Genomic DNA, 9447 nt, shown 5'->3' with positions numbered 1-9447 from the left:
GTTGTTTTATTTTCTTAGGTTGTTTTAAAAAAAATCCAAAAACATTAAAAAATTTCAAAAAAACAAAAATATTTTATTTTGTGTCTAGTTTTATTTTTCTTGAGGATTACATGAATTATGATATCTCTCTCTTATTTTAGAACATGCTTGACATTGTGGAGAAACTTGAATAGTATGTGTTATATAAGTTCTATGCTATTTCTGATTTTGTGTGAATATGTACTAGTTTGTACATGTCCTCAAGGGTTAACTAAGAAATTGATATTTCTTGTTTGTGTACCCTCTATAGCTTAGTTAAGCATTGTCATGCATTGCATTTTCATTTTTAATCATTTAGCATAATGTGTGCTTTTATATTTGGTCATAAAATATTTGTTTTGAAAATTCAAAAAGATTTTTTTTTCTTTTGTATTACACATCATGGATATGTAATTGAGGTTGGCCAATTTATCTTTACATAACATGTTTATGTACCTTGTTTAGCTTGGATGAGCTTATTTTATTACACTTTACTAGTTTGAGATTTGTAATGCATATTGTGTGGGAATTGTTTATAGTTTTTTATCATGATCTTGATCTTGAAGTCACATGCCTTTGATTGTTGGACTTGAATTTAATGAGAAATGCATAAATAACCATCTCACCAATGTTTACTAACCAATCATGAACACCTTAGTCCATAGCATAAGATTTTGTGCTTGAAAAAGTGTAGTACATGCACAAAAGAAACATAAGGTGTAGCCTCGATTTTAATGATAAAATTGGTGTGTACATTACCCCGACTAATACTTAATAAGTTTCTAATCAAATAAAATTGGTGTGTACATTATGAGGCAAATTAAGAAACTTACATGATTGCAAACTTGTTTTCTAGGAGATGTGAGAGTTATATGATGTAACTCTTTAAATGACAGTCTCTTTCAACTTTATGTAATGAATTTTGTAGAAATTGTGATTGATTACTATCTACATATTACCTCACATGTATCTCAAGCTTTTGCTAGTTGCACACACTACACAAATTACTCTTTATTAAACTTGGTACATGAAATTGTCTTTGAATTTGGTTTGGCCATCCAAGATTATGTTTTGTATGGTGTTTAATGCAAAATATGTTTAAGGGTTGGAAAAAAAATTTGTGTTTTTGATGATTAAAAACTTTGTTTTGAAGTTCTGGATTGAAAACTCATGTTTTTGAAAAACTTTTAAACTTATTCTCGTGCATTTCATCCATGAAGTAACTTGGTTTGAGTGGTTTTTGCAAAATCTTTTGCTATTTTTCAAAAAATTATGTTTTCCAAAATGTCGATCGATCGAATGTGTTTTTCGACCGATTGAAAATCCCTTGATTTTTAATCATTGCTTTTCGCCTAACTCGATTGGTATTCAATCGATGCTCAATCGATCGAAACTAAAAAATTTTCAGTTTTTCAATGTTTAACCAATCTGTCTTTTCATGCATCAATTGTGTTTAGGATTCACATGCATTGCATTGTTTTTTTATTATCCATCTTACAATTTTACAGTCATATCTCTCATTGTTTTCACACATAACAAGCATAACTTTGCTAAATTGGGTACTCAACATGATTTAAAAATTGATTGATTAATTTTTGAGTCCTTTGTACATTTTAGTGTATGCTATTTTTTATGTGTGAACTGCAGAAAATACTTTTCTTAAGAGATATGATGGATAATCAATGTGCAAATATTTTCTCTACTTATGCAACTGTTTATAGGTCACATAGTATCAAGTTTGCATTTATTGAAAGAGAGAATATTTTTCTTCATATGTATCCTCAACTTAATTTTTTTTTAGTTTGGTTTGTGTCTTTTTATTTTTTCCCACCTCCTATATTTTCCCCAAAACTGTTTTTCCCAAAACTTGTTTTGTTTTTTCTATTCTTATAGGCGGAGAAATCTGTTTTTAAAACCTTTGTTCTTCATTAGGGGAGCTGTCTCTATTTTCTATAGAGTTGAATTGTTATGTTTTCCCTTAATTCTCTATTTTCTCTTATCCTTTGTTGCGTATGTATTTTGTTTACTCTTTGATTGAGCTATCTTTGTCAATACGTGACAAAAAGGGGGAGAGTTAGATGAAATTTGGAAAAGTTTTTTAAAAATGTTTTGTTTAGGGAGGAGATGAAATTGTTTTTAAAAGGGGGAGAAAATAAATTTTTTAATGTATCTAACTTAGGGGGAGAGTTAGTTTGCATATTTGTTGATTTACTATTTTTCTGTCTTTCTCTCCACACATATGTATATGTGTTTGTTAAGTGTTACAGAAATATACAAGTTTATTTAGTTATGCTACTGTCTACACTTGCAACTGATAGATAGTAGTTAGGTTAAATTTGTTTTTGTTTTTGGGCATTTTTTAATGGGTTGTTTTTGTAACTTTGAGCATTTTGTTTATTTTGTGCTTTGTCACGGATTGCTAAATGGGGAGATTATTAGGTTCTAAGACCTTAGTGACTAATGTATTAGAACTTTAATGTGTATTGTATTCGCAAACCATGATCAAAACATTTATTCTAGGTTTAGACTTGCTCAAAGTTTGATTTAAATTAAGTTTGGAATCAAGTAATTCCAGGAAATTACTATTCAATTGCTACTCAATCAAAAATTATATTCGATCAGTCAAAAGTCGCAGATCAGCAAAAATCAGCAAACGTAAAAAGCTCATAACTTGATCGTTTAAAGCCCAAATCGCTAGCCGTTTTTTCCAGTATTTAAAGGACATTATAAGCTAACCCTAAAGAGGGTTCTTAGAGTTTTTTAGAGAGATTAGAGTGCATCTTGTACCTCTTTTGTGGATCTAGGATTTTGTACCCAAAAGCTTTCTAAGGATGCTCTTTATGTTATGTGTGTGAATCTTTTGTGAGATCTAGAGGTGTTTGTCTTCACATACACTTAGGGTTATCAAGATCTAGATTGATGTCAAGATCTTGGTGATCAATTCAGTTGCAGATTCAAGAGGTTAAAGATATACAAGCAGGAGTGCTTGTGCTTGCTTGGAATCCAAGAAAGAAGTAGTTTGTGGATTCGGAACTGTCACGTGGTCATGATATTAAGTTTCCTACTCGAGATAGCAATAGGATGTTATTAGTCCAAGTCACTATTGTGTAAACTTCAATTCTTTCATAGTGGATTCAGTTTTACCTTGAGGATAGCTAGGTTAAATCCTCCACAGGTTTTTTACCGGTTTGGTTTTCCTAGGTCATCATATCATTGTATTCTTTATATTTTTGCTTCTTTACATGATATGATTGTTATTATTTTAACCTAGATCTGAATAATAAACCTAAGTTAATCACTTGGTTAATTAATTAGGTTAAACAATCTGGTTTTACAGGGGGTCTAAAAACGTACACAGTCGATGCACGGATCCAAGTACATGACTAACTCACTAACTTGAGGAGAATGTTGGCTGCAAAGTTCTTTAGTTCATCCACACAATGAAGATCAAAAAGCTCCTTGGTCACAAAACCCTATGGCGTACAAACGTAGCAACTTCTTCAAGAAAAAGATGAACTAGGGCAAATTGTCTTTGGTCACAATATGCATGCAACAACAAGTGCAACAACCTTATGACAGTCCTTAAAATAATCCTTATATATGTCTAGGATTCTAAGAAAAGAAAACAGAAACCTAAACACATAGCTTGGATATGCGTGAAAAATAGATCTGAAGATTTAAATTTTATAATTCTCGATAGATACAACTGTTGAGCTATCTGTTGAGCTTCGAATAATTAAATGTCGATAGATACATTTGTCAAGTTATTTGTCAAGTTTCAATGAACAACACTTCTTCACTTAATTCTTGGACAGATTTGCATGGCTTCAATACTTGAACTTGAATCTTGTTCCTTGAAGTATTAAACACATCCTAGATCTACCTTATTACAAGTAAAGTGTGTTTTGTCAAAAGATTTGCCAATTCTAAATGACATATGTTCATAACATGTTCACATATGTCCTAATAGTTAATTGTTTATCGCTTAAATTGTCACCTCTCACGGATTTCATGTAGCAATTCCTCTTATTCTCCGGGTACATACTAGGAGGGGTATTACAATATGCCTCGTCTACGTCGTGTACTTGGGAAACTAAGCAGAGATGCTACTGGATTTCCGTTGGAGATGGATGAAGTGGTACAAGTATTGAAGAAAAAGAAAAGTAGATTTTACTTTTAAAGGCTTTACAATGCCTCGGAACTGGGACATGAAATCAATCTTGGTGTCCTTGTAGATTCTTAAAGTTGGTAATAACCTTATCGTGATTCTCATAATTAAAATACTAAGAATAAATTCCCATTTAACGTGAATTTCACATGCCAAGAATGCTATCACGTTGCACTATAATTTTGAGATTCTATTCTCACAACCACGAATCAAAATTTGAGTGAGAAGTCTAAGTGGAAGGCTAGAATCTATTCTATAATTATTTAAGTTTGCCTATAAATACCTCAATTGCATTGCATAATTCAAATATCAAATAGTCATTGCAGCTTATCTAAGCGTCATGCATGAAGATTGAAGAGACAGCGAGTGAATTTGAGCCAAGGATGACTTGCCCAGTTGCCCATATATGCAGCAAGCAATTTGCCTCTCTTGGCCTCTGAGCAAGTTGTCCCGGGCTCTAATTCACTCTCTTTGTCTCAAACAACACTCCTAATCGTGAGCCAGTCCTAATTTCACCAAAGAACCGTGACTTAGAAAAGGCTATAACAACAGCCCGCTCACACACACACACTGGTTGTTATTCTAATAACAATTATGCAGAGTCTTCAAATCTTTTGGAGCTCATAAAGTCTGGTTTTGATAGGTTCTACCTTGGCTGATGCTTACATAGAAACACACTGTCGTTTGGCTGTTATGATCGATGTGTTGCAAAGAAAGGTTCTAAAACACTATCTATAATGAATTTATGTGTCAAATAAAAAAATAAAAGAAGAAAACCAACGAAAATTACATAATAAGAATAACAAGCTCAATTACAAACGAATTTTGTTTCAAATATAAATTATACGTAGAAAGAATCAGAAACAAACGAAATTTTCCAACGACTGGTTCTTAAGCCAATAAAATTTCAATCGTATTAATTAAGTTCCCAAGTGTTGCTGTACATATATATTTGTAGTTATTTCTATTAATGTTTTCCCCTCCTACTGCCTTGATCAGAGAATTTTATACTCAAATCTCTCTATTTATTCTAAGGATACAGGTGGTCATTATTTGACTACTTGGATTAGAAGTAAAGAGTTTAGGATAACAAAACATGTAGTTTCTGAAGCTCTAGGTGTACCTTTAGTTCGTAGACCCACATATCCATACACTGAGTCTCCTCCTATAGATGATGTGATGTCTTTACTTTGTGGAAGATCAGTAACTTGGGGTCTGAATCAAGGATAAACTCAAGTGAGTTTACTAAACTTAACTATCTTTACTTAAGGATAGCCTATCATAACATGTTCCCTATCTCTCACATTCACATCATTCCTTTATACAAATGTGCTTTCCTTTATGCTTTTATCATAGATGGGTCCATCTGTTTTCCTTCCCTATTCATTCAAACCATTGTTGAGAATTATAGGAGTAAACCTAAAGCACAGAAGTTGTTCTTGCCTGTGTTTATATATACGGTGTTGAACTTTCTAAGGTCAAAAGACTTTCCTACTCAGAACTAGTTCATATCATTGCCCCTATAAGAGCCACTTTTCTTAGACAACGATAGACTTTGATGAAGAGTGTTGAACCAAGCACTGGGACTTCAAAGAGATCAAGAGGTGAAGCTTCTACTACAGCTCCCGCCTCTGGCGATCAACTTGCTACTAAGGAGGTTCATGTGGATCCTACTACAGCTGTGGATCCTGCTGGTGATGATGACACTGCTAACCCTATAGTTACCCCTCCTCTCTCACTCTCTGCCACGATGGAGACCTTTACGACTACTTAGGCGGCTCATGAACAACTTATTAATGAGCTACTCACTGAGGTTGTTGCCTTGAGAGCAAATTTTGCCAAGTATAGGAGTGCTTTCCACCTCTTCCACTCTCTTATCCTTGATGGTTGCCTTTGGCAATGTGTAACAGAAAAGGGGGAGTAGGATTTAGGATAGGTTCTTGTACTTAGGGGGAAAGTAGAGAGATTTTGTATTCATGGGGAGTAGTTTTATTATTGATGAGATATTTTGATGTGTATTTTTATTCTCATTGATTTTGATGCATATTCACTTTTATTGTTTTGTTTCACAAACATTGTTGGTTCATTAACTATGATAGCTTATTTGATGTTTATTCATTTGATATTATGTCTATCTCTTATGTTTTGTGAATTCAAGTTCAGTTTTTATATATTGAATTTATACTGTAATTTTCACACATGCATTTATGGTTTGTTTTGAGTGTTTCAAGAATTTATAGGTTAGTTCTTCCTCATTTGCTGTCTATTCTAGCAACTAATAATTAGTGGGTTGTGATGAAATTGTATTTGGGCAACAATGTGTAAGTTGGGCTGATTCTTGAATTGAGCAATTCTTTTTTAAGTGTATTTTGTCACAGATTACCAAAGGGAGGGGTTGTTAGGTTCTAAAGATTTAAAATTAAATGTTTAGAATTTCAACTTGTACGTGTTGACAAACTGAGAACAAAAACATGTCTAGAATAGGTGTTAGACATTGCTCAAAGCTATTCACGTTAAGACTTAAGAATGTACAAGCTATAGGAAAATGAATTAATTTTTGTGAAGCTCGACCAATCGAAGGATGAGGCTCGACAGATCGAATATCATAGAAAAATAACTTTTGCAGAATTTTAAACAAGCCCATGCCCGCAAAAACGTTTAGGGTTTCAATCGAACACTTCTACGTATAAAAGGTAAACCCTAGCCACATTTCAAAGACTCTTGAAGGACTTTAGAGGTGCTCTTGTGATATCTAAAAGGTATTGTGCCTGCCTCTTTCAAAGTCACTACCGGAAATCATTCTCATATTATTAGATCCGGTAGATTTGAAGTTGCTGCAACTATATCAACAACTGTTGATGATCTAAACCTTCAAAGGTGGTCTTGGAGTCACAAACTGGAGAGCTTGTGGGCTGCTAATTCAAGAAAGAAGAAGTCCATGAATTCGGAGTTTGCATGTGGTTGTGTTAGTAAATTACTACTAGAAGTAGCAACAGATTCAGAGTTTAATCTAATTGTAAAAACTTCAATTTTCTATAGTGGATTTGTTTTACTTCGAGAATAGCTATGTTAAATCCTTTTCAGATTTTTACCTAGAAAAATAAATGTTGGTTTTGAGGAGAATTTGTTTCTTTTAGTCAATTATATCGGGACCCTCTTATCAAAAGGTACATAGAATCTAGAAATTATGCAGTGAGTGCAACAGAATTAGGTCAGAAATCCAACATGTCACCCATAGAGACATGTTAACTTGTATCAATCTTATCAGGACTTTCATTCTAAGAACAAATTCCCGTTGCCATCATCTCCCAACATTCTTATCACATAGTAATTTTCCAGACTCTATTCCCACAACAACTAATCCATAATACGATGTGCAACCCCAAGGATATATCTCTGCCTATATATATGTCAATTACGCTGCAAAATATAAAGTAACAAAGATATGAAAGTGGTATATAGAAGATTAATGCAATTTGTCTTTTGTCTTGCATGAAGAGATAGAGAGTGGAGTTGAGCCAAGAATGACTTGCCAACATTTGTTGTGAAAGCAATATGCTGTGTAAGTCATTCTTGATTCTCCTTCGCTCTCTGCATCTCTCATATGAGGCCCTAGATAATCATGACTTCTTGACTCGCCTTCGCTCTCTGCATCTCTCATACGAGGCCCTCATCAATCATGACTTTACACCAGATTATATCTCTTTCTCTAGCTCAAAGAGCCAAAAAGATGAGCTCTGTGATTGTTTTTGGCAATGGTTAGTATATATACCACGTTTTATTTTAACTTTTTAGTCATGGTCTCGTGCTATTTGCAGTGAAACACAGAGTGGATCCTTTTCTTTGTAGAACACTAGTCATTATGTGCAAACATTATTTCCTAGACCTCATAGATTGTTTTGCGTTTGTCGATCATGCCTCCACTTTTCAAGCAATTGTTGCTCATGATAGTGTTTTGTTGTGAAAATAATACATTAAAAGCCTCCGAAGTTAATATAACATATATGAACACTATTTGATCCAAAACACTTAAGTCTTATAAACTTGAGCCTAATTATATTAACCACTCCCTCCAATGAAGGCTCCTGGAATATTTTTCAAGATAGTCATTAAAAAACTTAAATTATGCAAAATTTAATAAAAAAAATAACTTCATATATTGACCCAAAAAAAAGCATACACACACACAAATACATTAAGTCCTACAGTTTTCTTCTATGCTTTTTCTTAATTTGAAGTCTTTGCAAAATAATTTCATTACTAATGTTACAAGTTACATTTCTTTCAAAATTATAGTTAGATAAAACTTTTCTTGGGCTTTTTCTTTTTGATTGGTGGGACCTAATATTATTAAAGAAACCAAAGTTTAAGAACAAAAGTTTGGCTACAAACTTAATTGTAGCCTAAGGCTATAATTCTCACTAAACAAATTAACATCGCTACACATATTGAAAATCTAATCATTAAATTGTATATTTTTTATATTCTTAAAACACAAGTCAAATTTTAAGTCAATCAGATGTTATTTACTATTTTATCCATAAACTTATTTTTTATGTATAATTTTATAATACAAAATCTCGAAATTTAAAGATTTGATCAATAACATAGCTATTAATCTTTGATCTTAAAATTTTACAAGTATGGAGGATATTAAAAGAAAATATGATATAATGGTTGATTTATCAAAATTCACATTCAATAAATAAAATAGTGAGTGGAGTTGTAGCTTTAGTCGACAAGGAGGTTTGTTGCCAAATTTTATCCAAAGTTTAATTATGTTGGTTCTAAAAAAATTTAGGGTTCTCACAAATATTTTAAAAAAAATAAAAAGTCATAAAACTTTTAAAATTATATATAATAACTTCTTCTTTTTGAGGTTAGGGTGGTCCTATGACCACCCCAAACTCAATTTGGAGCCGCCAGTAACTCTTTCTCTTTTCATTCGTATTCTATGTGGAACTTTACTCACACATTTATTCCCAACTTGTTTATTAAATAGATCAAAACACACAATTTTTCATGATTAAGAACAATGGAGGAGTTTAAGAGTTTTTTTTTTTTTTTTCATTTTCCGAAAAGGGAAGTTGCACCCATGTATGTAACCCCATGTAATATGAGTGAATTTGGCACGAGTAAATTCGATCAAATTTGTTGAATAAATGAAACATCCAAGAATGAACTGAATTTGACACCTATTATTCCTTGAGTCATCCAATCCAATGTAAAACTAAACCATGAGTTTAACACCATTTATTTCT

The sequence above is a fragment of the Castanea sativa genome, chromosome 7, assembly GCF_040712315.1.
Source record: "Castanea sativa cultivar Marrone di Chiusa Pesio chromosome 7, ASM4071231v1".
NCBI classification, from domain to species: domain Eukaryota; kingdom Viridiplantae; phylum Streptophyta; class Magnoliopsida; order Fagales; family Fagaceae; genus Castanea; species Castanea sativa.
The sequence above is the reverse complement of the archived record's forward strand: the minus strand, read 5'-3'. Positions refer to the sequence as shown.